At 39.3% G+C, this 23,884-nt stretch overlaps 2 long non-coding RNA genes across 4 annotated transcripts in view; one reads left to right on the top strand and one right to left on the bottom strand.

Moving 5' to 3' along the window:
• Window positions 1-23,884, top strand: part of LOC133549745 (uncharacterized) — a 57,061-nt gene that overhangs the window by 15,892 nt on the left and 17,285 nt on the right. The gene's annotated exons all lie outside the window — the stretch shown is intronic.
• LOC133549743 (uncharacterized) lies at window positions 14,923-23,071 on the bottom strand. The gene is made up of 2 exons (XR_009806159.1): window positions 16,648-23,071; window positions 14,923-15,232 (listed from the first exon to the last, which is right to left on the bottom strand). It is a non-coding gene; the product is annotated as an uncharacterized LOC133549743 (long non-coding RNA).

Below are 23,884 nucleotides of genomic sequence, written 5' to 3'. Positions count from 1 at the left end.
TCGTATTGACTATTTTTTGATATCATTTTCATTGCTAAACAAAGTAACTGCAATATCAATCGATGATAAATTGCGTTCGGATCATAATTGTATAGGATTAACTATTTCAATTGAAGATAATACACGTGGACCCGGATATTGGAAGTTTAATCAAATGCTTATACAGGATGATACATTTATTGAAAAAACAAAGCAATTTATTACTGACTTTTTTAAAAACAATGTAGGATCATCAAACCCTCAAACAGTTTGGGAAGCCTTCAAATGTTGTTTTAGGGGATACGCAATTGCGTACTCTTCATGGAAAAAAAAACAATTTAAAATGGCAGAACAGGAATTAAAGAAAGAAATTGAGGACTTACAAAAAAATATAGATGGTAATGATAATCCAACTAGTGAGCAACTAAATTCCTTTACAGCCAAACAAGAAGAGTTAGCAGACTTAGTTGAAAAAAATTTATTGAAAAGTTATGACTGCAACAGAGCAATCTGGATGAAAAAAGGTGAGAAGTGTTCTAAATTCTTCTTAAATATCCAAACAAAAAATCGTTCTAAAAAGAACATTTCCAAGCTTATTAAAACAAATGGAAAGGTATTGAATACGCACACCACATTGTTGAAAGAAATGGAAAATTACTTTAAAAATATTTTTTCTAATCCGGTAAATCCTCCTAAAACTACAAATTTTTTTCCAGAAAATTATGAAAGAAAATTGAATTCTGAGGAAAGCCTTTTATGTGAAGGCCTCATTGGAGAGGAAGAACTTGTGGAAGCTGTTAAATCTTTTCATCCAGGGAAAACCCCAGGATTAGATGGAATACCTATTGAGGTTTATCAAGTATTTTATGAAGAGATTAAGAAACCATTGCTTTCTAGTTTTAATTACTCATATAAAATAGGTTATTTGTCTAACACTCAAACAGAAGGTATTATTTCTTTATTGTTGAAACAGGAAATAAATGGTCAGTATAAAGACCCAGTTTATCTTAAAAATTGGAGACCAATAACACTTCAATGTTATGATGCTAAAATACTGGCAAAATGTTTGGCTACACGACTTAAGTCTGTTTTGTCAAATATTATTCACCAAGATCAATCAGGTTTCCTACAAGGAAGAAACATAGGAAATAATATTAGACAGTTATTAGAAATTATTGAAAATTATAATATGGAGAATAAAAGAGGCTTAATTTTTGTAGCCGACCTGGAGAAGGCTTTTGACAAAATTAGCTTAGATTTTATTTGTAAAAGCTTAGTTTTTTTCAATTTTGGCAACTCTCTATTACATTGGATCAAGACACTATATAATAAAACTAACTGTAAAATTATCAATAATGGATACATCTCTGGGACAATACCTCTATTAAGAGGTCTAAAACAAGGGTGCGCTTTGTCTCCATACCTATTTATTATTGCTATGGAAATATTGGCGATTAAAGTTAGATTGAATCGAAATATTGAAGGGCTCAGCAATAATAATAGTGAAAGTAAAATAACAATGTATGCAGACGATACAAGCTTCTTTATCAGCCCCAATCCTCATTGTTTGCGGAACCTCCTTGATCTTTTGGATATATTTTCACAGCAATCTGGGCTTAAGCTTAATTATGATAAATGTAAAATTTTAAGGATCGGAAATCTAAAGGGAACATCCTTCCGAATGGAATGCAAAGTGCCTGTTTTGTGGACAGATGGACCTGTTAACATACTTGGTGTTGTTGTACCAGAGAATCTGGAAGATCCATGCTCAGTAAATTATGATAATCGACTAAGAAAGCTGGACAAAATTATGCAACTATGGAAAGGGAAATCCTTAACCTTATATGGTAAAATATCTATTGTCAACACGTTAATTATTCCTCAGTTTATTTTTTTGTTTTTGTCATTACCAGCTCCATCACAAAACTTCTTTAAGGTTTATGAACGGAGGGTCTTTGATTTTGTCTGGGACGGCAAACCAGAAAAGATTAAAAGAAAGGTTTTGTACAATGAGTATGAATATGGGGGCCTAAAACTTCTCAACCTCGAAGCTATGTGTCTCTCTTTAAAAGCATCAATTGTTCCAAAGATGTACTTAAATACTGAGTGGTACACAAGTGTCCTGTTGGACAGAAAACATGTAATGTATCAAAGAAAATTGTATCCTTTTTTACAAGTGATCCCCTCCCATTATTCTTATGTAGAGAATCTGCTGGGAAACATGGAGGGGTTCATAAAGGAAACAATCCACTCATGGTGGTGTTTTCAATTTCATGTGCCAAAAAAAAAGAGATGATATTTTGCAGCAGATAATATGGATGAACTCTAATATTTTAATAGATGGAAAGCCTTTCTTTTGGAAAAATATGTTTGAAAGAGGAATAATTTTTGTCAATGATATGATCAATGAGAATGGTAAAATTATGAAGTATGATGAATTTAGAACTATGTATGGTGATGCTTGTTCAAGCTTTTCTTTTAATCAACTAACTGGAGTAATTAGGAAAAGATGGAAACAAATAATTAATTATGGAACTACTAAATTACTAGTTTGTAAACCTCTAATAAGAAATTCTAGTTGGCAAAAAGGAACTAAAATTAATAAAAAAATATATAATTTTTATTTAATAAAGAAATCTTTGAAGGCTGTCCCATATAACACATATGGAAAATGGGAGGACTTTTTTGACTGCCCGTTGCCGTGGGATGCCATATTCAAACTAATCTACAAAACTACTATCGATGTGCAAAACCGTTATTTTCAAATTAAAATTATTTATAACTTCTTACCAACGGGGAAAATGTTAAAACTATGGAATATGACTGAGTCAGATGATTGCCGCTTTTGCTGTCAGGAATCTGAATCCACCCTGCATTTGTTTTGGTATTGTCATATTGTGTCTTCCTTTTGGGTGGAAGTTGAAAAAACGTGTTCAAGGATTGGTTTGTTTATGAAGCTTGATATAGTTTCTGTTATTTTAGGAGAGTTTATTGACAAGCATGACTTAGTTAATATAATTATAGTACTTGGTAAAAGGTTTATTTTTAAGGCCAAAAATAGATATTCACTTAGTATTACTTTCTTTAAAACATTTATTCAGTATTTTTTAACTTTAGAAAGATACATGATTGACAACGATAATGATGCCAAAAAACATGAAAAAAGATGGGAAATCCTTAAAGGCTTATTATGAAAATGTAATAATGTTTATAGATATGCAACAACAGCAACATATATGCTATCTGTTGTTGTGTTCCCTTTTTTTGAGTGTACAAAATGACGGTGTGTGTTGAATCTGACTTGGACATAATATGGACTATACACAAATGCTTTTTATGAAAATGTAATTTTGTTTATAACTTATATGCAATCTGTTGTTTCCCTAATTTTTGTTGTTGCACATGGATGAGGGTGTGTGTTGCTGAGGCCCACTTTGACATTGTCTGGACTGGACCTGGTTTTAAAAACCTTTTAGACAAGTCTAATTCCATTAACAACCTGGTCTGATGAAGATAAGGTTATTTTTTTTTATTTTTTTTTAATAAAATAAAATGAGATTAAAAAAAAAGGAAAACAATGACATTTTTTTTGGATAAAAAAGAAAGTAAAATCATATAAAACAATTACATAAAAAATAGTAATTAATGATAGTGTTAGTGGACCGGCGACACACACAGTCCCTGAAACACACATGATTATGTCCCTTGCAGACTGTGTTATATATGTTGTGGGAACCAGCATTTTGGTAGCAGAAAGAAACAACCCTTTTTTGTGTGAGTGGGTGTGGCTGGGTGTGAATGGGGGAGGGAGGGGTTTTCTTTGGGGGGGTTGATGCACTGATGGAAAGTGTATTTTGTGTGTTTTTGTGTTGATTTAATAAAAAAAAAAAAAAAAAATAGCATGATAGCGTCGGTTTGCGTAGCGTGTTAGCATCGATTAGCTGGCAGTCACGCCGCAACCAAATATGTCTGATTAGCACATAAGTCAACATCAACAAAACTCACCTTTGTGATTTCGTTGACTTTATCGTTGCAAATGCATCTGCAGGTTATCCATACATCTCTGTGTCATGTCTGTCATCGCCGGTAAAATGTGGAGACACTTTGGTACAATGAGGCAGCAGACACTTTCGCATCTTTGGGCCAGTGGCGCAACTTGAATCCCGCCCTGTTAGTGTTGTTACACCCTCCGACAACACACCAGCGAGGCATAATGTCTCCAAGGTTCCAAAAAATAGTCGAAAAAACGGAAAATAACAGAGCTGAGATCCGGTGTTTGCAATGTGTTGAAAATGAAAATGGCGGCTGTATTACCTCGGAGACGTCACGTTCTGACGTCATCGCAAAAAGAGCGATAAACAGAAAGGCGTTTAATTCGCCAAAATTCACCCATTTAGAGTTCGGAACTCGGTTAAAAAATATATGGTCTTTTTTTCTGCACCATCAAGGTATATATTGACGCTTACATAAGTCTGGTGATAATGTTCCCCTTTAAGTTTTTGTTACTTATGTCTAAAATACTAAACGGTCCCACTCCATCCTACCTTGCTGATTGTATTGTACCATATGTCTCGGCCAGAACGGCTTTTTAAGGATTCCCAGAGATAAGACATGGTCAGAAAGCGACTTGAAAACAAAACATTCTCTATGCAACAGTTTGAGCAAAAAAACACTGTTTACATGTTATGTAAACCAGTGGTTCTCAACCTTTTTCCAGTGATGTACCCCTGTGAACATTTTTTTAATTCAAGTACCCCCTAATCAGAGCAAATTGTTTTTGGTTGGAAAAAAAGAGATGAAGAAGTAAAATACAGCCCCATATCATCAGTTTATGATTTATTAAACTGTAAAACAGTGCAACATATTGCTCATTTGTAGTGGTCTTTCTCGAACTATTTGGAAAAAATAAATAAAAATAACTAAAAACTTGTTGAAAAACAAACAAGTGACTCAATTATAAATAAAGATTTCTACACATAGAAGTAATCATCAATTTAAAGTACCCTCTTTGGAGATTGTACTAGAGATCCATCTGGATTCATGAACTTAATTCCAAACATTTCTTCACAAAAAAATAAATCTTTAACATCAACATTTATGGAACATGTCCACAAAAAAACGTAGCTGTCAACACTGAATATTGCATTGTTGCATTTCTTTTCACAGTTTATGAACTTACATTCATATTTTGTGAAGTATTATTCAATAAATATATTTATAAAGGATTTTTGAATTGTTGCTATTTTGAGAATATTTAAAAAAATCTCACAGACCCCTTGGCATACATTCAAGTACCCCCAGGGGTATGCGTACCCCCATTTGAGCAGAGGTGGGTAGAGTAGCCAGAAATTGTACTCAAGTAAGAGTACTGTTACTTTAGAGATTTATTACTCAAGTAAAAGTAAGGAGTAGTCACCCAAATATTCACTTGAGTAAAAGTAAAAAGTATGTTGTGAAAAAACTACTCAAGTACTGAGTAACTGATGAGTAACCTGTTCGTTTAATGATTCCAGCGACAAATAATGCACAAAAACATAAAAATAGCAATGAGCAAATTCAGAGCCAGGAATATCTCTTAAGCAACTAAAACAATATTGTATATATTAAATAATAATACATTAAAATAAAAATAAATTAAGGCAAATTGAGCCACAAGAACTTAACAGCACCATAGGCTCAGTAGGCATTCATTGATTGATTGATTGATTGAAACTTGTATTAGTAGATTGCAGTACAGTACATATTCCGTACAATTGACCACTAAATGGTAACACCCCAATAGGTTTTTCAACGTTTATCAATTACTTAATAAATGACCAAGTCGAGGTGATCTACCTCATATATGCATATACATACACACATATCATATATATATATATATATATATATATATATATATATATATATATATACATATTTATATATATATATATACATATATATATACATATATATATATATATATACATATATATATATATATATATATATATATATATATACATATATATATACATATATATATATATACCATACAGTATATAATTTATATTTATTTTTTTTTGCGGTTTTTGTTCACATGTTAAAGGTGTTTTAATGAATATACATGCATGTTTAACGTATAGATTCCTATCTTTAAGGAAGACAAAAATATAAGTTGGTGTATTACCTGATTCTGATGACTTGCATTGATTGGAATCAATCAATCAATCAATCAATGTTTATTTATATAGCCCCAAATCACAAATGTCTCAAAGGACTGCACAAATCATTACGACTACAACATCCTCGGAAGAACCCACAAAAGGGCAAGGAAAACTCACACCCAGTGGGCAGGGAGAATTCACATTCAGTGGGACGCCAGTGACAATGCTGACTATGAGAAACCTTGGAGAGGACCTCAGATGTGGGCAACCCCCCCCCCCCTCTAGGGGACCGAAAGCAATGGATGTCGAGCGGGTCTAACATGATACTGTGAAAGTTCAATCCATAGTGGCTCCAAGACAGCAGTGAGAGTCCCGTCCACAGGAAACCATCTCAAGCGGATCAGCAGCGTAGAGATGTCCCCAACCGATACAGGCGAGCGGTCCATCCTGGGTCCCGACGAGCGGTCCATCCTGGGTCTCGACTCTGGACAGTCAGTACTTCATCCATGGTCATCGGACCGGACCCCCTCCACAAGGGAGGGGGGGACATAGGAGAAAGAAAAGAAGCGGCAGATCAACTGGTCTAAAAAGGAGGTCTATTTAAAGGCTAGAGTATACAGATGAGTTTTAAGATGAGACTTAAATGCTTCTACTGAGGTAGCATCTCGAACTGTTACCGGGAGGGCATCCAGAGTACTGGAGCCCGAACGGAAAACGCTCTGTAGCCCGCAGACTTTTTTTGAGCTCTAGGAATCACTAATAAGCCGGAGTCTTTTGAACGCAGATTTCTTGCCGGGACATACGGTACAATACAATCGGCAAGATAGGCTGGAGCTAGACCGTGTAGTATTTTATACGTAAGTAGTAAAACCTTAAAGTCACATCTTAAGTGCACAGGAAGCCAGTGCAGGTGAGCAAGTACAGGCGTAATATGATCAAACTTTCTTGTTCTTGTCAAAAGTCTAGCAGCCGCATTTTGTACCAACTGTAATCTTTTAATGCTAGACATGGGGAGACCCGAAAATAATACGTTACAGTAATCGAGACGAGACGTAACAAACGCATGGATAATGATCTCAGCGTCTTTAGTGGACAGAATGGAGCGAATTTTAGCGATATTACGGAGATGAAAGAAGGCCGTTTTAGTAACGCTTTTAATGTGTGACTCAAAGGAGAGAGTTGGGTCGAAGATAATACCCAGATTTTTTACAGAGTCACCTTGTTTTATGATTTGGTTGTCAAATGTTAAAGTTGTATTATTAAATAGAGGTCGGTGTCTAGCAGGACCGATAATCAGCATTTCCGTTTTTTTGGCATTAAGTTGCAAAAAGTTAGCGGACATCCATTGTTTAATTTCATTAAGACACGCTTCCAACTGACTACAGTCCGGCGTGTTGGTCAGCTTTAGGGGCATGTAAAGTTGGGTGTCATCAGCATAACAGTGAAAGCTAATACCGTATTTGCGTATGACGTCACCTAGCGGCAGCATGTAGATGCTGAAGAGTACAGGGCCAAGGACCGAACCCTGAGGAACTCCACACGTTACCTTAACATAGTCCGAGGTCACACTGTTATAGGAGACGCACTGCATCCTATCAGTAAGATAAGAGTTAAACCATGACAGGGCTGAGTCTGACATACCAATTCGTATTTTGATACGCTCTAATAAAATATTATGATCGACGGTATCGAAAGCAGCGCTAAGATCGAGGAGCAGCAACATAGATGACGCATCAGAGTCCATCGTTAGCAATAGATCATTAGTCAATTTTGCGAGGGCTGTCTCAGTCGAGTGATTTGCCCTGAAACCGGATTGAAAGGTTTCACATAGATTGTTAAACGCTAAGTGCTCATTTAGCTGCTCTGCAACAATTTTTTCGAGGATTTTCGAAATAAAGGGAAGGTGAGACACCGGTCGGTAGTTTACCATGAGGTCAGGATCGAGGTTAGGTCTTTTAAGGAGAGGATGAATAACCGCTTTTTTGAATGCAACGGGAACAGTGCCCGAGGAAAGTGATAAGTTTATAATATTTAGCACTGATGGACCTAATAATACAAAAAGCTCCTTGATAAGTTTCCCAGGAAGTGGGTCAAGTAAACATGTTGTTTGTTTTATTCCATTTACACGTTGTAACAATCCTTCTAATGTTATTTCATCAAAACGAGAGAAACTATTTTGGATATTTGCAGTATCCGCCGTATATACAATCGTATCTGTGTTACTATAACCCCGTTGTAACTGGGACGCATTGTCTTTAATCTCCTTTCTAATAAGTTCTATTTTCTTATTAAAGAACTTCATAAAGTCATCTGCCGAATGGGTGGACCTACTGGAAGGAGTCCCTTGTTGGGTTAGCGATGCTACTGTACTAAACAAAAATTTTGGATCGTTTTTATTAATGCGGATGAGATTTGAGTAATAATTTGTTTTAGCTAAGGTAAGCATGCGTTTATAAGTTATTAAACTATCAATCCATGCTTGATGGTGCACCTCAAGTTTAGTCGTGCGCCATTTGCGTTCCAGCTTTCTACATAATAATTTCTGAGCTCTAGTTTCTTCAGTAAACCATGGCGTACGCCTTTTTGAAACCTTTTTTAACTTCAGCGGTGCTGTACTATCAATGGTTTCGCGCAGGGCGTTGTTAAAGTTGTTAGTGAGGTTATCAATAGAGCCCACATACTTTGGGAACGGTGCCATTACCGAGGGCAGTAGGTCCGCAAGAGTCGTCGTTGTGGCAGCATTAATGTTGCGGCTGCTATAGCAGTTATTATTATTATTAGCTTGCCGAACATGAGTCTGAACTTCGAATTTTATAAGGTAATGATCGGACATTACTTTAGTATACGGGAGTATCATAACTTTGGAGACGGTGATACCTCTGACAAGCACTAGGTCTATCGTATTACCGCTGCGATGCGTCGGTTCATTTATTATTTGTGTAAGACCACAGCTATCAATTATAGACAGTATAGTGCTGATAACGTCCCGGTTTTCAAAATGGAGGAGAAAAAAAGTTCCTCCCTCCTGTCTAATACCACATGAAAGTCGTTGGTTTTTGGCATCTTATTTGTCCAGCTTCCATATTCGTTTTTATACACTTTACAAGAAATACATTGGCGGGAAACTCCGTAGCTTGCTCGCTTGTTTGCGCTGGCTTTCGGAGACTCTTATTTTGTTAGCGCAGGCGCGACGGATCGGCACTTTTATTGTGAAGACGGGAACTGGGCGATCAGTCTTTAGGCTTTTGACGAGAAGTACGGTTGAAATAAAAAAGTGTCTTTTTTCCTTTACACTTTTGATTGATTAGTTGATTGATTGAAACTTTTATTAGTAGATTGCACAGTACAGTACATATTCCGTACAGTTGACCACTAAATGGTGACACCCCAATAAGTTTTTCAACATGTCGGGTTCTACGTGTGACGGTCACGTGACCAGCTGGCTCTGTTTGATTGGTCCAACGTCACCAGTGGCTGCATGTGATTGGTGAAACGCAAGCATGTGTAGTTCCTACTTTGAATGCGTGTCTGACAAAATCAAAACAAACAAAGCGTGCATTAAGAGATCGATAAAAAAAAAAGTAGCGAGTAGCGACCTGATTGCAGATAAATGGAGCGGAGTAAAAGTAGCGTTCCTTCTCTATAAATATACTCAAGTAAAAGTAAAAGTATGTTGTATAAAAACTACTCTTAGAAGTACAATTTATCCCAAAAGTTACTCAAGTAGATGTAACGGAGTAAATGTAGCGCGTTACTACCCACCTCTGCATTTGAGAACCATTGATGTGAACCACACGGAAGTGTTTTAAATGTAGAAAAAAAAAAATCAGAAATCAACCCCTAAAAGGTTGCATGGAGTTCAGAAGTATCGTTGCCTAATGTTGATAATCGACGTCTTCCATTTTTTTTCCCAAAATATAAACTTGGGCGTTTATGAAAACCCTGATAGGTTGTATGACATATTACAATTGTATAACAAATCCCGTTTCCATATGAGTTGGGAAATAGTGTTAGATGTAAATATAAACAATATACAATAATTTGCAAATCATTTTCAACCCATATTCAGTTGAATATACTACAAAAACAACATATTTGATGTTCAGACTGATAAACCTTTTTTATATTTTTGCAAATAATCATTAACTTTAGAATTCGATGCCAGCAACACGTGACAAAAAAGTTGGGAAAGGTGGAAATAAATACTGATAAAGTTTAGAAATACTCATCAAACACTTATTTGGAACATCCCACCAGTGTGCAGGCTGATTGGGAACTTGTGGGTGCCATGATTGGGTATAAAAACAGCTTCCCAAAAAATGCTCAGTCTTTCACAAGAAAGGATGGGGCAAGGTACACCCCTTTGTCCACAACAGCGTGAGCAAATAGTCAAACAGTTTAAGAACAACGTTTCTCAAAATGCAATTGCAAGAAATTTAGGGATTTCAACATCTACGGTCCATAATATAATCAAAAGGTTCAGAGAATCTGGAGAAATCACTCAACGTAAGCGGCATGGCCGGAAACCAACATTGAATGACCGTGACCTTCGATCCCTCAGACAGCACTGTATCAAAAAGTGACATCAATATCTAAAGGATATCACCACTTGGGCTCAGGAACACTTCAGAAAACCACTGTCACTAAATACCGTTTGTTGCTACATCTGTAAGTGCAAGTTAAAGCTCTACTATGTAAATCGAAAGCCATTTATCAACAACATCCAGAAATGCCACCGGCTTCTCTGGGCCTGAGATCATCTAAGATGGACTGATGCAAAGTGGAGAAGTGTTTTGTGGTATGACGAGTCCACATTTCAAATTTTTTTGGGAAATATTCGACATCGTGTCATCCGGACCAAAGGGGAAGCAAACCATCCACTCTGTTATCGACGTAAAGTTCAAAAGCCAGCATCTGTGATGGTATGGGGGTGCATTAGTGTCCAAGGCATGGGTAACCTACACATCTGTGAAGGCACCATTGATGCTGAAAGGTACCATCCAGGTTTTGGAACAACATATGCTGCCATCTAAGTGCAGTCTTTTTCATAGATGCTCCTGCTTATTTCAGCAAGACAATGCCAAGCCACATTCAACACATGTTAAGACAGCGTGGCTTCGTAAAAAAAAGAGTGCGTGTATTTTCCTGGCCCGCCTGCAGTCCAGACCTGTCTCCCATCAAAAATGTGTGGCGCAATATGAAGCGTAAAATACGACAGCGGAGACCCCGGACTGTTGAATGACTGAAGCTCTACATAAAACAAGAATGGGAAAGAAGTCCACTTTCAAAGCTTCAACAATTAGTTTCCTCAGTTGCCAAACGTTTATTGAGTGTTGTTAAAGGAAAAGGTGATGTAACACAGATGTGAACATGCCCTTTCCCAACTACTTTGGCACGTGTTGCAGCCATGAAATTCTAAGTTAATTATTATTTGCAAAAAAAAATAAAGTTTATGAGTTTGAACATCAAATATCTTGTCTTTGTAGTGCATTCATTTGAATATAGGTTTAAAAGGATTTGCAAATCATTGTATTTTGTTGATATTTACATCTAAACACAATTTCCCACCTCATATGGAAATAGGGTTTGTAGGAGGCGTTTTTTTTAAGGGTAGGAATGTAGATTGACCGGTAAATTCCCCACAACATTCTGGTGTAGTGACTGCAGTGACTCAGCCTCCCCGGTAAGGTTTATTCAGGTGTACTGGAGAGGAGGCTACGCCGGATAGTCGAACCTCGGATTCAGGAGGAACAGTGTGGTTTTCGTCCTGGTCATGGAACTGTGGACCAGCTCTTTACTCTCGGCAGGGTTCTTGAGGGTCCATTGGAGTTTGCCCAACCAGTCTACATGTGCTTTGTGGACTTGGCGAAGGCATTCGACCGTGTCCCTCGGGAAGTCCTGTGAGGAGTGCTCAGAGAGTATGGGGAATCGGACTGTCTGATTGTGGCGGTCCGCTCCCCATACGATCAGTGTCAGAGCTTGGTCCGCATTGCCGGCAGTAAGTCGGACACGTTTCCAATGAGGGTTGGACTCCGCCAAGGCTGCCCTTTGTCACCGATTCTGTTCATAACTTATATGGACAGAATTTCTAGGCGCAGTCAAGGCGGTGAGGGGTTCCGGTTTGGTGACCGTGGGATTAGGTCCCTGCTTTTTGCAGATGATGTGGTCCTGATGGCTTCATCTGGCCGGGATCTTCAGCTTCACTGGATCGGTTCGCAGCCGAGTGTGAAGCGACCATAATGAGAAACACACCTCCAAGTGTGAGTCCATGGTTCTCTCCCGGAAATGGGTGGAGTGCCATATCCGGATTGGCGAGGAGACCCTGCCCCAAGTGGAGGAGTTCAAGTACCTAGGAATTTTGTTCACGAGCGGTGGAAGAGTGGATTGTGAGATTGACAGGCGGATCGGTGCGGCGTCTTCAGTAATGCGTACATTGTACCGATCCGTTGTGGTGAAGAAGGAGCTGAGCCAGAAGGCAAAGCTCTCAATTTACCGGTCGATATACGTTCCCATCCTCACCTATGGTCATGAGCTTTGGGTCATGACCGAAAGGATAAGATCATGGGTACAAGCGGCCGAAATGAGTTTTCTCCGCCGGGTGGCGGGGCTCTCCCTTAGAGATAGGGTGAGAAGCTCTGTCATCCGAGAGGAACTCAAAGTAAAGCCGCTGCTCCTCCACATCGAGAGGAGCCAGATGAGGAGGTTCAGGCATCTGGTCAGGATGCCACCCAAACGCCACCCGTTGGAGGTGTTTAGAGCACGTCCAACCGGTAGGAGGCCACGGGGAAGACCCAGGACGCGTTGAGAAGACTATGTCTCCCGGCTGGCCTGGGAACGCCTCGGGATCCCCCGGGAAGAGCTAGACGAAGTGGCTGGGGAGAGGGAAGTCTGGGCTTCCCTGCTTAGGCTGCTGCCCCTGCGACCCGACCCCGGATAAGCGGAAGAAGATGGATAGATGGATGGATGGATGACTGCAATGATGTCAAGAAACTGTTGTCTGATTATTCAGAGAATAAATGACTGGAGATTAAATGTCAGAGATTAAATCGCCACACAAAGGGACAAATTGAATGTTTCTTCTAAATCTACATAAGCTTAGACTTGTACTTCTTTTTTATTGTCCTTCAAATTTGAACTTTACAGTACAAATAAGAACAACATTTTGTTGCATTAGCTCTTGGTAGTAAAGGATAAAAAAAGCAATAAGGTGCAGACATAAATAAATAGATTACTGTACAGATAAACATATTGCACTTTTGCATATGCATCCAGGTTTATGGATGTATGTTATATTGTCTATTTATTCCAGCGAGTTAATCCATTTTGGGGGAATTGAGGGAATAGTTATGATGCGTTCAAGAGTTTTACGGCCAGAGGCAAGAAGCTGTTACAGAACCTGGAGGTTCTGCTTCGGAGGCTGCGGAACCTCTTCCTAGAGTCCAGCAGTGAAAACAGTCTTTGGTGGGGGTGGGAGGAGTCTTTGCAGATTTTCTGAACCGTGGTCAGGCATCGGCTTTTTGCGATCTCCTGGATAGGAGAAAGATGAGTCCTGATAATCTTTTCCGCCGTCCTCACCACTCTCTGGAGACACATTTACCGTCTGAGGCCTTGCAGGCTCCAGTCCAGACAGAGATGCTGTTGGTCAGCAGGCTCTCTATAGTGCCTGTGTAGAATGTGGTGTGAATGGGGGGAGGGAACTGTGCTCTTTTCATCCAACGCAAAAAGTCTATGTGCTGCTGAGCTCTTTTTACAAGAGCTCCGGTGTGTAGGGACCAGGTTATATTGTCAGTTATCTGCACCCCCAGGATTACCTGCCTGCTTGGCACTCAGCATCAAGGGTTGAAATTGGGGGTGTCAGATCTTTCGTTTTTATTGATGTTTCCATTCTGTTTGCACAATGCACATGTTTTTACATTATTTTTGTTGACTTTTTGTATCTGCACTGGAACCACATCATTTCCCCATTGTGGGATAAAAAAAAAATCTATCCGATTTTGAGTGGCTATTTTGGTTTGTCACTTTTTTCCCGTCTGTGAAGCATAGTCCTAATACAACCACTTTAAAAGTGTTGACACTTCTTGTTGAGTCGGCTGGATGTCAACTCAAATGGTAGAACAACCGTGTTGCTCCCCGTCCTCATCAACATATCTATTGAAGTCAGAGAACCATTTATCCATTCATTTTCTACCACTTGTCCCTTTCGGGGTTGCGGGGGTCAGAGAACCAATTTACATAAAACACATCACTTTCTGTTCAGCTCACATACAGGCGGAAGTTGCAAACCTTCAAATTAAAGTACAGTTGCAATTACACCATAAACGTTTACTTATACTGTACATATTCCTTAACTTAACACGTAATTTAAATTACATCACGTTTCTTATGTTATATCACACATCACAATGACACAATATAAATAATGTCTTTTGTCGCAAATGGCGCTTACATATACAGGTACTATCCTTCCTGTGTTACAAATGCCATATTTATATCTAAACCTCCAGTTTCTCTATTCTATTGCAAATAATGTTGTCAAACTCACATTAATTACATTAAACAGATTGGAGTTTCTACAGTGTACAACGCAGAAATTAATGTCAAAAAATGTATCTGCAAACGTTACAGTTTGTACTTTAGCAACATTGTTCAAGCAGAGCAACAGTAAAAAATCTTCTTTCTTTTTCTCTTCTATACACACACAAGTTAAGGCAACAAACACAAAAAACACAGTTTGTGTGCAAATGTTGTAACTTTCACTCAAGTAAATGTTAAAAAACGATTTTAATCACACAGAAAATGCGTTCAGAACACAGTTTAATAGACCAATATTATCATTTATTTCATGGTTTTGTTATTTGGTTATTTGTTTGAACCTAATGTTAAATTACAGGCATTTCTTCCTCAAATAGGTCATGACATAACATTATATTTACTGTATTTACCAATGGACTGATAGTTAGATACCGGGCCCCCTGATGGAACCCCTCCTCCATTGTCGATGGCTTCAGATGACATCATATCTGCAGCCCTTTGGGATCATTTTGTTATCCCATCTGAGGTGAACCCCATTCTTCTCACATCCGATTCAGCCTCATCCGACGAAGTACCTGGACCAAGTGTACCACATTATTTAAAACCCCACAAAAGGAAGTGTGCATATATGTCTACAAATGATGAGGAAAGGTGAATATAGCAGTTGGTTTGTGTTTACCAGAGGTGTGGACTCGAGTCACATGATTTGAAATCGAGTCAGACTCAAGTCATGAATTTGATGACTTAAGACTGGACCTGACAAAATTTAAAGAGTCTTGCAACTCGACTTAGACTTTAACATCAATGACTTGTGACTTCACTTGGACTTAAGCCTTTTGACTTGACAAGACTTTCTACTTTCCCCCAAAATCAAAGGTTAAAAAGTTATTCAAGAGCGCTCTGTATCTTTCATTATGTACATGTGTGTCTGTCAGCGTGTGTGCTGTCGGTACAACATACAATCCAATTAGATCGACAGCATTCATCCAATTAAATTGTAGGACAACCAACGAAGAGGAGCTGTCAAACAACGCCAGTGAGAAAAAAATGACACCAAAGATAGTTTCGTTCGGGTATTAAAAACTATGAGGTGGTCAACAAAAAAATAATTGCAGTATGCAAAACATGCGGTTCGAAGATTACAGACGGAGATGCAACAACTTCTTTCGACATTTGAAGTTACACAAAGAACGGTAAATTTTGAATGTAAGCTAACGTTTATTGGCTAAGGAACATAACATTTATTTGCTCTGTAGTTAGATCAGTGAGGCTGTAAACTGAGGCCCCAATCGTGCACAAATGATTGACAGACTCTTGGCCAATTTGGTCTTTTGCAAATGCAATGCAGCATAGGGCCCTGACATATGAAAAGTACAACTCTGTTTATTGTTATATTCATGTATTTGTTATTTTTTTCATGTGTACGCACACATACACACACATACAATATAAGATGAGATCAATGAGATAAGGTAAGAAAAGGATACAATAATGTCCCTAACGGCCCCTCATAAGAAACTGCTGTGGAACTATTTAAAATAAAATATGCCACTGAAAAACAATGTTAACAATTTTGTACAAATAAGTATAGTTGCACTTGTTTTTTCAAATGTGTGTATTCTGAAAATGATTGGTCAATAGTGCTATTATGAAGTGCAATGTCAGCACTATTTTTTTCCCTGCAATTTCAAATGCACTTGTGTTAATAAATAAATACAGTGTTTTAAAAGCATACACAATCTGTGTAAATATATTAGTCTGTGGTTGAAAGGACTTGAAACTCAAAATGCAGGACTTGGTACTTTACTTGAGACTTTCCAGTCTTGACTTTGGACTTGACTCAGGACTTGAGGGCAAACAATTGAGACTTACTTTTTATGACTTGCAAAACAATGGCCTGGTCCCACCTCTGGTGTTTACGCCATCGTCTTTTTAATTTCGTTTATCATCACTTTTCATGATGATAAAGAATATAGAAAGGTATACTCACTCGAACTCAATCCCATGGTGTCGCCTAGTCTTTGCACTACCAGCCTGCATGGAGTTCAAATAGTGGACTAGATGTGAGAGGGCGCTTCTGGAAACGAAATGTGCTTTCACGCATTTACTGTCAGAAAAAGTTTCGTTTCTGGAGAACACATTCACAACATAAACATGGGCAATGTTCACATGGCAACGCACGTGGCTCCGAGTGAGTCATTTTCATGATTAAAGTGAGTCATTTTCAAGGTTAGGAATTTATATTATAGGGTTGGACGGGTTGTCAATGGGCTTTACCTAAAAGATGCCTAGGAATGCTGAAAAACTGCATGATTGAAATTAATTTCACTGTGATGGCATACACGAATGAAAGGCATACTCGTTTAACAGATATACGTGTCACACTAAGAGTGGCCACATAAACAACTCCAACACTGTCACGAACATGCGCCACACCCTAAAACCACACCAAACAAGAATGACAAACACTATTTGGAAGAACATCCGCATCGCAACACAACATAAAATCAACAGAACAAATACACAGAACCCCTTGTAGCACCAACTCTTCCGGAACGCTACAATATATTTAATCCACCACAACATTTTAGTAACGCACTCCATTCATGCCCACGGTAAACACGTTCAAGTTTATTATTATATTAATATATTTAAAAGTTATTATTTACAATACATTGTTGTACTTTTTACGTACAGTACATCAATGATCAAATCCAGGCTGGCAACATCCATCCATCCATTTCCTACCACTTGTCCCTCCCAAGCTTTTATTTATTTATGTCTACTGAATGTATGTTATCTACACTCTTTGATTTTAATTCAAACGTGATCGTTTATGATGAATATATTATTTGATTTAAATTTCAATCATGATTGTTTTGTTTTTATTTTTGCCTTCTTGTATTATTTTATAAACCACTTTTACTTGCTTTATGTACCAATTGTGCTCCATGAATAAACTTGCCTTGCCTTACTTGGTGTTGGGTTGTGCACCTAAAGTTGTGGTACAGCCCAAAAATAATGTCAAGTATCCAAACAACAGAAAAATATGTGATTATTACTCTCGCATCCACGGTTGAAAAGATGGTCCTCAAACCGATGGTTCACAACATTTATTCACCTTATATACATTGTAACCGTCCCTATACACTATTCACATTAGTTTTTTCCAATTGCTTACACACTAAATTTTAAATTTTCACAGTTAACAAAAGTCTACACACAGTAAACAAAACCACTTTACAAATTTGTCCAATATTAGGCATAGACTGCGTCACATTTTTTGCTAAATAATACACAGAACGCTTTCCACACACCTTCCCATCTTGCACACAGATAACGATTGTGATACACACATTTGAACACATTACACACACACTAAGATTGTGATACACACATCTTTACACCTTACACAAAGATAAGGATTGTGAAGTGGGATCATGACATTCTGCACCCGCAAAATACCTAAAAACAAAGCCAACGGCCACATAACAGCTCCATCCACATCCCTTAAAACATACTCCAGTTATAATTTCAACCTAAAATTAGGTGAGTGGGACTGTTCCCCTGTGCTCACGAGCAACCTGGTCAATGATGCTTGGGATCGCTTCAAAACAGCGTTCCTAGCAATAGTAAATGATATGGCTCCCAGGATCAAAGCCTGCTCTGAACCATGGATGAATCCGGACCTATTAGGTGCCATAAAAGACAGAGACAAAAATTATTTCGAATATCAAAAGTGTAAAACCGAAGTAGATAAATAACCCAATAATAACCTCAAATCACCCCTTTCAACACTCAAAAAGCAATGCAATAAATCAAAAAACAAGACAACCAACCTGACTAAATCCTTTAAAAAAAAAATTACATTAACGACAAAATAGAGGAAAACACAAATAAGCCACGTGAGCTCTGGTAAATCCTCAACAACCAGCTTCCTGGCTGCAGCCAGAAACTTAAAACCAGACTCACCAACATCAACATCCAGGAGGGCGACTCCCTCATTACAGACAAAATGGAGGTAGGAAGCAGACTTAACACGTTTTTCACCAGCATAGCCACAACTCTAGTTAATAAGCTGTCATATATACTCTGATGATTAACTTGTTTGATGACTGTATAATGCCGATAGTATATATTTGTGCCATGAATTGCTTTAAGTGGACCCTGACTTATACAAATTGAAAAAATTATTCGGGTGTTACCATTTAGTGGGCAATTGTACGGAATATGTACTGTACTGTGCAATCTGCTAATTAAAGTTTCAATCAATCAATCAATCAATCAAGTTACTTCCTGGTCAATCCAAATGGCTGGCTCGCCATCGAGCGCACAATTGGACACATTGGATGATCACATCCACCAGGTGTAAAGACACACAGGTGGTACATTGGAAATACAGCTTTCAAGTGGTTGCTACAACTGTACAGTTTTTTTCCATTTGTAATTTTTTTCTCCAGAATTTTTTTCGAACCCTTTTATCTCGGATTTGAATTTGTACTGCATATCATTGTTGACAACTGTGATATGTTACTTTACCTGACTGTGGTAAAAATAAATATTTTCTGTTTGTAACATCATTTTTGAGCAGTTCTTCAAAGGTTTACAGGATATTTCTAGTTTTAATTTAGGTCCTTAAGTATAGGCCCACTTCAAAGTAAATAATAATGATTGCTATGGATTTGCTAATATATTTTTTCAAGTTACAGTAATCATTCATCACATATGCTAAAAAGGTTAGACAAATAGCCCCAAACATGTGATTTCTCATAGTAAAATAGGGTTTTTTTACAAATGTGTTTTGTATTTGTCACTGTTCTGGGTAACTCACTCCAATAGTGTCTTATCATTTGAAGTCTGTGTGAGAGAGATGAAAATGAAACTGTCCATCCATCCATTTCTACCGCTTATTCCCTTTCGGGGTCGCGGGGGGCGCTGGCGCCTATCTCAGCTACAATCGGGCGGAAGGCAGGGTACACCCTGGACAAGTCGCCACCTCATCGCAGGGTACAAATGCTTGCTTTATTTTGATGAATGGGCATACGTTTTGACATAAGTGTGTCATTTTGCAAACATAGGAAGTAAGAAAATTGAATGTGGTGTTTGGAAAAGTGTGTATGTTACGATAGCGTCGCATCGCGGATGTGCGGGGAGTGTCACCCCTCGATGCACGGGATAACAGCAGGCAGAATTGAAGGTAGGAACAGGTTTTAATTATAAAATACAACTAAAAGAACACTTGTACAACGCGGAAAGAAAAGGTGTGCCAACGCACGGGAAGCAGAACACAAACGTGAGCAAAAGGCAGAGTTCAAAAAGTCCATACAGCGAGAGCCGAGCGCGCGGAGGCTAAGCCATACTTAGCAGAGAGAATACAGAAAGACAAAACTAACGTAACTGTTGCGGGATGCAAACAAACTGGCGACGAGGAACTGAGGTAGCAGGCGGTCTTAAATACAACACAATAAATCAAAACAGGTGTGTTTCGGGAGTGCGTGCAGGAGGCGTAATTAAGTAGCCATGGTGACGAATGTAAACAAGGAAGTGTTCAACTGAAGGGATCGGCAGAGTCCAAACGTGATCAAAACAAATCCAAAGCAAAACAATAAACGATCCGTGTAGCGGATCGTGACAGTGTATATCTTTTGAAAATAGACACACAGTTCCAAACTCTGTTTCCATATGAGTTGGGAAATTGTGTTAGATGTAAATATAAACGAAATACAATGATTTGCAAATCATTTTCAACCCATATTCAGTTGAATATGCTACAAAGACAACATAGTTGATGTTCAAACTGATATACATTTTTTTTTTGCAAATAATCATTAACTTTAGAATTTAATGTCAGCAACACGTGACAACGAAGTTGGGAAAGGTGGCAATAAATACTGATAAAGTTGAGGAATGCTCATCAAACACTTATTTGGAACATTCCACAGGTGTGCAGGCTAATTGAGAAAGGGTGGGTGCCATGATTGGGTATAAAAGCAGCTTCCCAAAAAATGCTCAGTCTTTCACAAGAAAGGATGGGGCGAGGTACACTCCTTTGTCTACAACAGCGTGAGCAAATAGTCAAACAGTTTAAGAACAACGTTTCTCAAAGTGCAATTGCAAGGAATTTAGGGATTTCAACATCAACAGTCCATAATATCCTCAAAAGGTTCAGAGAATCTGGAGAAATCACTCCACGTAAGCGGCATGGCCGGAAACCAACATTGAATGACCGTGACCTTTGATCCCTCAGACGGTACTGTATCAAAAAAACGACATCAATCTCTAAAGGATATCACCACTTGGGCTCAGGAACACTTCAGAAAACCACTGTCACTAAATACATTTTGTCGCTACATCTGTAAGTGCAAGTTAAAGCTCTACTATGTAAATCGAAAGCCATTTATCAACAACATCCAGAAACGCCACCGGCTTCTCTGGCCCGAGATCATCTAAGATGGACTGATGCAAAGTGGAGAAGTGTTTTGTGGTATGACGAGTCCACATTTCAAATTTTTTTGGGAAATATTCGACATCGTGTCATCCGGACCAAAGGGGAAGCAAACCATCCACTCTGTTATCGACGTAAAGTTCAAAAGCCAGCATCTGTGATGGTATGGGGGTGCATTAGTGTCCAAGGCATGGGTAACCTACACATCTGTGAAGGCACCATTGATGCTGAAAGGTACCATCCAGGTTTTGGAACAACATATGCTGCCATCTAAGTGCAGTCTTTTTCATAGATGCTCCTGCTTATTTCAGCAAGACAATGCCAAGCCACATTCAACACATGTTAAGACAGCGTGGCTTCGTAAAAAAAAGAGTGCGTGTATTTTCCTGGCCCGCCTGCAGTCCAGACCTGTCTCCCATCAAAAATGTGTGGCGCAATATGAAGCGTAAAATACGACAGCGGAGACCCCGGACTGTTGAATGACTGAAGCTCTACATAAAACAAGAATGGGAAAGAAGTCCACTTTCAAAGCTTCAACAATTAGTTTCCTCAGTTGCCAAACGTTTATTGAGTGTTGTTAAAGGAAAAGGTGATGTAACACAGATGTGAACATGCCCTTTCCCAACTACTTTGGCACGTGTTGCAGCCATGAAATTCTAAGTTAATTATTATTTGCAAAAAAAAATAAAGTTTATGAGTTTGAACATCAAATATCTTGTCTTTGTAGTGCATTCATTTGAATATAGGTTTAAAAGGATTTGCAAATCATTGTATTTTGTTGATATTTACATCTAAACACAATTTCCCACCTCATATGGAAATAGGGTTTGTAGGAGGCGTTTTTTTTAAGGGTAGGAATGTAGATTGACCGGTAAATTCCCCACAACATTCTGGTGTAGTGACTGCAGTGACTCAGCCTCCCCGGTAAGGTTTATTCAGGTGTACTGGAGAGGAGGCTACGCCGGATAGTCGAACCTCGGATTCAGGAGGAACAGTGTGGTTTTCGTCCTGGTCATGGAACTGTGGACCAGCTCTTTACTCTCGGCAGGGTTCTTGAGGGTCCATTGGAGTTTGCCCAACCAGTCTACATGTGCTTTGTGGACTTGGCGAAGGCATTCGACCGTGTCCCTCGGGAAGTCCTGTGAGGAGTGCTCAGAGAGTATGGGGAATCGGACTGTCTGATTGTGGCGGTCCGCTCCCCATACGATCAGTGTCAGAGCTTGGTCCGCATTGCCGGCAGTAAGTCGGACACGTTTCCAATGAGGGTTGGACTCCGCCAAGGCTGCCCTTTGTCACCGATTCTGTTCATAACTTATATGGACAGAATTTCTAGGCGCAGTCAAGGCGGTGAGGGGTTCCGGTTTGGTGACCGTGGGATTAGGTCCCTGCTTTTTGCAGATGATGTGGTCCTGATGGCTTCATCTGGCCGGGATCTTCAGCTTCACTGGATCGGTTCGCAGCCGAGTGTGAAGCGACCATAATGAGAAACACACCTCCAAGTGTGAGTCCATGGTTCTCTCCCGGAAATGGGTGGAGTGCCATATCCGGATTGGCGAGGAGACCCTGCCCCAAGTGGAGGAGTTCAAGTACCTAGGAATTTTGTTCACGAGCGGTGGAAGAGTGGATTGTGAGATTGACAGGCGGATCGGTGCGGCGTCTTCAGTAATGCGTACATTGTACCGATCCGTTGTGGTGAAGAAGGAGCTGAGCCAGAAGGCAAAGCTCTCAATTTACCGGTCGATATACGTTCCCATCCTCACCTATGGTCATGAGCTTTGGGTCATGACCGAAAGGATAAGATCATGGGTACAAGCGGCCGAAATGAGTTTTCTCCGCCGGGTGGCGGGGCTCTCCCTTAGAGATAGGGTGAGAAGCTCTGTCATCCGAGAGGAACTCAAAGTAAAGCCGCTGCTCCTCCACATCGAGAGGAGCCAGATGAGGAGGTTCAGGCATCTGGTCAGGATGCCACCCAAACGCCACCCGTTGGAGGTGTTTAGAGCACGTCCAACCGGTAGGAGGCCACGGGGAAGACCCAGGACGCGTTGAGAAGACTATGTCTCCCGGCTGGCCTGGGAACGCCTCGGGATCCCCCGGGAAGAGCTAGACGAAGTGGCTGGGGAGAGGGAAGTCTGGGCTTCCCTGCTTAGGCTGCTGCCCCTGCGACCCGACCCCGGATAAGCGGAAGAAGATGGATAGATGGATGGATGGATGACTGCAATGATGTCAAGAAACTGTTGTCTGATTATTCAGAGAATAAATGACTGGAGATTAAATGTCAGAGATTAAATCGCCACACAAAGGGACAAATTGAATGTTTCTTCTAAATCTACATAAGCTTAGACTTGTACTTCTTTTTTATTGTCCTTCAAATTTGAACTTTACAGTACAAATAAGAACAACATTTTGTTGCATTAGCTCTTGGTAGTAAAGGATAAAAAAAGCAATAAGGTGCAGACATAAATAAATAGATTACTGTACAGATAAACATATTGCACTTTTGCATATGCATCCAGGTTTATGGATGTATGTTATATTGTCTATTTATTCCAGCGAGTTAATCCATTTTGGGGGAATTGAGGGAATAGTTATGATGCGTTCAAGAGTTTTACGGCCAGAGGCAAGAAGCTGTTACAGAACCTGGAGGTTCTGCTTCGGAGGCTGCGGAACCTCTTCCTAGAGTCCAGCAGTGAAAACAGTCTTTGGTGGGGGTGGGAGGAGTCTTTGCAGATTTTCTGAACCGTGGTCAGGCATCGGCTTTTTGCGATCTCCTGGATAGGAGAAA

Source organism: Nerophis ophidion, linkage group LG03 (genome assembly GCF_033978795.1).
Source record: "Nerophis ophidion isolate RoL-2023_Sa linkage group LG03, RoL_Noph_v1.0, whole genome shotgun sequence".
NCBI classification, from domain to species: Eukaryota; Metazoa; Chordata; class Actinopteri; order Syngnathiformes; family Syngnathidae; genus Nerophis; species Nerophis ophidion.
Note: the sequence above shows the minus strand (reverse complement) of the source record. Positions and strands in the feature narration are given on the sequence as shown.